Source organism: Panicum virgatum, chromosome 8K, assembly GCF_016808335.1.
Source record: "Panicum virgatum strain AP13 chromosome 8K, P.virgatum_v5, whole genome shotgun sequence".
NCBI classification, from domain to species: domain Eukaryota; kingdom Viridiplantae; phylum Streptophyta; class Magnoliopsida; order Poales; family Poaceae; genus Panicum; species Panicum virgatum.
Window position 1 is genome coordinate 26,260,322 of NC_053143.1, and position 5,919 is coordinate 26,266,240.

A 5,919-nucleotide genomic window follows, 5' to 3' on the forward strand; every position below is an offset into this window, starting at 1 on the left:
TCAACTATACCCACAGTTTGTAGAGGTAGCCGACAGGTGGTGATAGCCCTGTCCGAGCCCGAGTAATCCTCCACATTCGGTATGGGGGGTAGGAGGTACATAAAGTCACCGGGGTGTATGGGCTCCTCCTGTTGCTTCGATAGCGATCTCCCTGTTGTGTAGTTTAATCTCTGACGAGCTAACCAATGAGAAAGTATAGATATAGCTAGCCTAGCACAGTTGACTCGAGCTCTAACTTCTGCCTTGCTCCCGGCCTAGAGCGTCTTTTATCTTTTTCTTTTATTTATCCAAGAGGGTAGTTCGTGTGTGTGTGTCACACTACCTCCTACCATGTTATTATCTTACCCCTATTTATGCCTGAGAATATCCAATCTAGATAAAGTTCATCAACTAGTCTATATCTCTTCACTCACCACCTTCCCTATAGAAATATAAATGACACCCCGGTTTACTCCCGGGTAAAATGCTACAGCGGTATTCCGTGCGCTTGAGGATTTATTCGTGGTTCATAAAATACCTGCCACCCCAATTGGCGTCTGCAAGCGTCATCGCTGTTTCCCGGTGGTGACGTTGGTAGGCACCAACAAGCATTTTTGGCGCCGTTGCCGGGGAAGGCACAGATTGAAGTATATAGACAAAGTTATGAACAAAATCAAAATTGGTATTCGCTTGCTAAACAAGCTAACTTGGCTTTATTGATATGAAAACAGGGTAGTGTATGACTGGTTTCGTATTGCCGCAAAACTTTCATTCCGATCCAGAGTTGCTTTTGAGGAGGACGCGAGCTCGTCTCGTATCACCTCGGAGACCACTCTCGACAGCCGAACCAGTCATCGCATCGTCGTTAGCTCCTCAAGCTATGGCCCAGAAGACACTCTGCGATTACTCTGCTCCGTCTGCTAACCAGTCCCTACCGGGCCCGAGGTTAACACCGGAGGAGAAAATTTAGAGATCAAGACGGGTCTCATTGCGATGGTGCAGGCCAGCCCTTTCTGTGGCAAAGCCAATGAGGATGCCAGCGCTCATCTCCAGCAGTTCCTGGAGCTCTGCAGTACTTTTGTTATCAAGGGTGTATCGCAAGATGCAATCCGGCTCCGTCTATTTCCGTTCTCTCTCCTGGAGAGAGCGAAGCAATAGTTTTATGCTAACAAGGCTGTTGTGGATACTTGGGACAAATGTGCCAAAGCGTTCCTCTCAAAATCCTTCCCAACAGGCAAAACCAATGCTCTTCATGGTCGGATTTCGAACTTCCAGCAGGCATCAAATGAGTCAATTTCTGAAGCTTGGGAGAGACTTCAGGAGTACAATCTGGCATGTCCGCACCACGGAATGGACAATTGGCTCATTCTACAGAACTTCTACAACGGGTTGACCCAGTCATCCCATGATCATGTGGATGCCGCTGTAGGTGGAGCTTTCTTCTCGCTGACCATTGAAAGAGCTACATCTTTGATCGAGAAGATGGTGTCCAACCAAGGTTGGAGCGATGATCGCCTCCAACCGTGCCAGCGAGGTATGCACTCCGTCAAGGAGGCCGACATGCTCGCTATGAAGATTGATCTCCTCCTCAAGAAATTTGAGGATTATTCCCAAGATAAGGCTCAAATGCAAACTCTTCAAGCTTGGAAACTCGCATGACATGCGAGGTCTGTGGGAATGTTGGACATTCGAGCGACAATTGCCCAAAAACCCAAGAAGAAGCACTATTCCTCAAATGGCAACAACAATGGGTTTCGTCCACAAGGAGGTCAGGGGTGGAATCAACTACGCCCATACTACCAAGGAGGTAATGGGAATTCAAATTATTTCAATCCCAACCAACCTACCTTGAGAGATCTTGTCTGCGGCCAAGCGAAGATCAATGAGTCCCTTCAGAAGAAGTTGGCCGCTATAGACAAATATATGGAGACCATCCATGCTAAGATGGACGGATTCTCCGCGGCTATGAAGAACCAGCTGAGGTTCAATAAGGCGCTAGAAACTCAATTGGCTCAATTAGCTGCTGCTACACCTGCTGCTAAACTAGGGAAGATTCCGGAGCAGCCCGAATCAACTCTAGAGAGCGTCAATATCATCAATGCTATGTGGAAAGAGCCACTTAGCAGGACACCCCTCAGCTATGCAGAGAATCTCACACGGCCAAGAAGAGGTGCATGGGGCGAGATCTCGGAACCCCAGTGATTAGCTGCTCAATCTTTGATTGTGAATTTGATCATGCCCTTTGTGACCTTGGAGCCAGCGTCAACATCATGCCCAAGGTAACATTCGAGAAGCTGGGCTATCCATCAATTTCCTCTACCACTATGTGTGTTCAACTGGCGGACTCCACGATAAGATATCCAGAAGCAGTTATGGAAAGGTTAATGGTAAAAGTCAAGAATACCTACATATTAGTGGACTTCGTAGTCCTTGATATGGAAGGAGATCATGGAATCCCGCTCATACTTGGGCGACCATTCCTCAAGGATACAAACGCCAGAATTGATGTAGGGACAGGAAGAATCAGCCTCTGTATCATGGGAAAGACCATGAAATTCAAGTTTCAAAACAAGAGGGAGGTATTCCTGATTCATGAGGATAGTGAGAAACAGGGATTATGGGCAGAGCCCAGTTAGGAAGATCAAGATTATCACCCCCCGTCCAAGCCAACTTGGGAGGATTGGGAGATTCATACTCCACCAACCGAGTCAGTGGGAGACAACCAGAAGATCCCAGACTTCATCACCAATACAGTATGGGAAGATCTGGAAATCGTCTATCCAACATCAGAGGATCCTGTTCCTGCGCCGCCTACGCCATCAAAGAAGAACAAGAAGAAATGGCACAAGAAGAACAAAACGTCATCGACCGCTACTACTTCTCCAGGTACGGACGAAACGACCTCAACCTAATCAGGTATGGAGAAAGGTCCTGCTTTTCGGACCCTAAACCAAGAGCTAGATTGGGGGAGGTTCCCTCCCCTAAGTCAATTGTATCCCTTTATTTGCTTTCAATAAAATTTGATAAAAAACTTTCAGAAACAAAATAAAAATTTACTGCTTTATTTTCCTTTTCTATCATGCGCGGTAAGAATGTTTTAACTCCTTATGGTAAGTTGAAAGGATGAGTTTTGCTTTGTTCTATCATGTCTGTTGTGCCTAGTTTCAAAATAAGAGTTCTCTTGAGTTTAAATCTGTTGGTTATGCAAATATCTTGCCAATGAACACAAAGATTTAGACAGGTTCAGGCCGCCGGAGCGTAATACCCTACGTCCTGTGTGGTGGTTTGTATTGTCTTAGATGTTGTTCGATGTTTTCAGAGGGTCCCTGCCCACCCTTATATATCCTGGGGGGATAGGGTTACATGGAAAGTCCTAGCGTACTAATAGAGTCCTACTCCAATGAGGTCGAGTAGTTTACATGTACATCAGCTAGTCCTACTGTGGTACGAGTAGTTGCAAAGAGGTAAGGGGTAATCCATGTCGTCCCCCTTACTCTAGAATATTCCATGCCTGTGAGCAGTCCCGCTGCCCCGGGTCTGACACCATCCTCTTCCTCTATCTTTCTCTTTTCCTAGTAGTTGAGCAGCGCGGTGCGCCGACGGCGGGGAGGGGAGGCGCGATGCGATGGGGCTAGCGGTGTCGCAGAGCCCGCGGTGCGACAGCCTCGCGGCGCGGCGGGGCCGGCTACAGGGAGGTGCAGCGCGGTGGGCCAGATGGCGGGGAGGCGTTGCGGCAGGCCGGTGGTGGCGGCGGCGGGGAGTACAGGAGAAGTGAGCGGCGTGGGCGAGGCCGGAGGCGGCGGACGGTGAACTCCATGCCGTGGTCAGATTTTTTTGTTTTTTTTTGTTTTTTCTTTTTCTTTTTGATTTTTGGTTGCAAAAATTTTTTACATAACTTTTTTTCAAACTTCTTTAGTTTAGATTTGGACGTAAAAGTTTTTCTTCAAATATTTTCCAACTATTCTCAAACATTTCTGTTTCAAACTTTTTTCATCATTTTTTTCCTTTTCTCTCTTCAAAATATTTTTTGAAAATTTTTCCCAAACTTCTTTTGTTTAGATTTGTTGCAAAAGTTTTCTTCATTTTTTTCAATCATTTTGAAAATTTTCTATTTCAAACTTTTTCTCCTCAAATTTTTTTCTATTTCCTCTCTTCAAAATATGTTTCTTAAAAATTTTCTTTGAAGTTTTTTGTCACAAAATGACAAAAATTTACTAGAAAAGGAAAAAAAGTTTGTCGGAAATTGACCGTACGGAACCCTCCATACGGTCGCCCGTAAATTAGAATACCCCCGTTGGTAGGCGCCAACATCATCCATATGTACATCGTGCTAATTTCTCCATAAATGTATACATATATAAACTAATTTCCCATTTATTTCTATTTAAAATTGGGCTTGGCAGAACTACATTTCCACGGGAGGAGCTCATCCTGCCAACACACCAAAAGAAATGACTATGTGCACCAACTCAAGCATCCTTTAGGTTCTGCGTACTGTGGGTACTACATGTGTGAAAATATGAGGGTGGAATGGAGATATACTACTGGTCGTGAACGTGTAAGGGACTAGGTTTTATTAGGAATAGATGCATATGTGTATATTATTTTTTTCTATTATTTTTTTACTCTAACTAACACATTCTTAATTTTTTGTGGATTTATTAATTGTAGACTGGACAGAAAAAGCACTAGACACAACTCCATAAGCAACAACTTCTATATGTCATCGCTGATTTATGTCGTTTCATTATGCATGAAGTGATCAACGTAAAGGACAAATATTTTCATGATGCACAGGGATTAGCAATGGACCCTAAATACATTGGTCTTCATGAGTGAAAAGTCAAGAGCATTGTGCTGCGTCTAGTAGCGTTGGTATGGAATAGGGAAAAAACATGGATTCAATATGCACTTTAATGATATACTCCAATGGTGCTATATACATATAATGATTTAATGTGTATGCATTATTTATATTTATCTTTATATTCCATGTCTCGATCACTGTGACATTAGATCGCGAACTAGCTTGATAGCTCAAAATTGGTAGGAATCTAAATTTTAAAACATAGCAGAAAACATAATTGCAAATTTCAAATTTAAATTGGCTAATATTTTGGCAGACTAGAAAAACCCATTTCTAGGGAAGGGTCACCATCACCTGCCCGCTTTTAAAAATGGGTTTTTAGGGGCGCTGGTGTTACCATCCCCTAAACCCTATGTTACCTGCCCCTGCAAATAGCATTCATACCTGAGAAACGGGGGCGGGTACCGTCCATAGAAATATATTTTTATCTTCCCCTAAAAATCATTTTTGTAATAGTATTTTATGATTACTTATATTACCATATATGCAAATTTAAGAGGAATTAATTTCCTATCATAGTTATTTTATTTTATAGTCAATATAATATATATAGACTTAACATATATGAAGAGTTATAAAGACTACATTTTTGTTGAAAGGAAGTTATTCTGCACTTGGTTCATGTAAATGAGAAAAAACTGGTTATAAGCAGAAAAATCTAATTAAGTTCATTACTATCATGGTTTACGTAGATCATGTTTTCTCTAAGTTTCTCACTAATTGACATTGTATAGTTAATAACCAAGAAAACTTATTAGTATACTCCAGCTTTGCAGCAGGTCTTCTTACGTACCCAATCTGTTTCAAATTATAGATCGTTTTGCCTTGTAGATATATAGTTTTACTTTGTAGCTGGACATAACCTATGTCCAAGTACGTAGTAAAAACTATGTATCTACAAAAGCCAAAGTAACTTATAATTTGGAATGCCGGGTGTATATAACTCTACTTGCACACTGGTGCCCTTTGGTTCGATGTATCTAGATGCCTTTGGTAAGATAAAAGGAACCTAGACAGAGGCGTCGGTGTTCTTCATTTGGAGTCTCTGCTTCCAATAATGGCATCGGCCAAAG

At 42.7% G+C, this 5,919-nt stretch overlaps 1 non-coding gene across 1 annotated transcript; it reads right to left on the bottom strand.

Annotated features, from left to right (window-relative positions):
- Positions 1 to 1,224: 1,224 nt before the first annotated feature.
- On the bottom strand, positions 1,225 to 1,331 carry LOC120646548. The gene has a single exon (XR_005664452.1). It is a non-coding gene; the product is annotated as a small nucleolar RNA R71 (small nucleolar RNA).
- Positions 1,332 to 5,919: the final 4,588 nt, after the last annotated feature.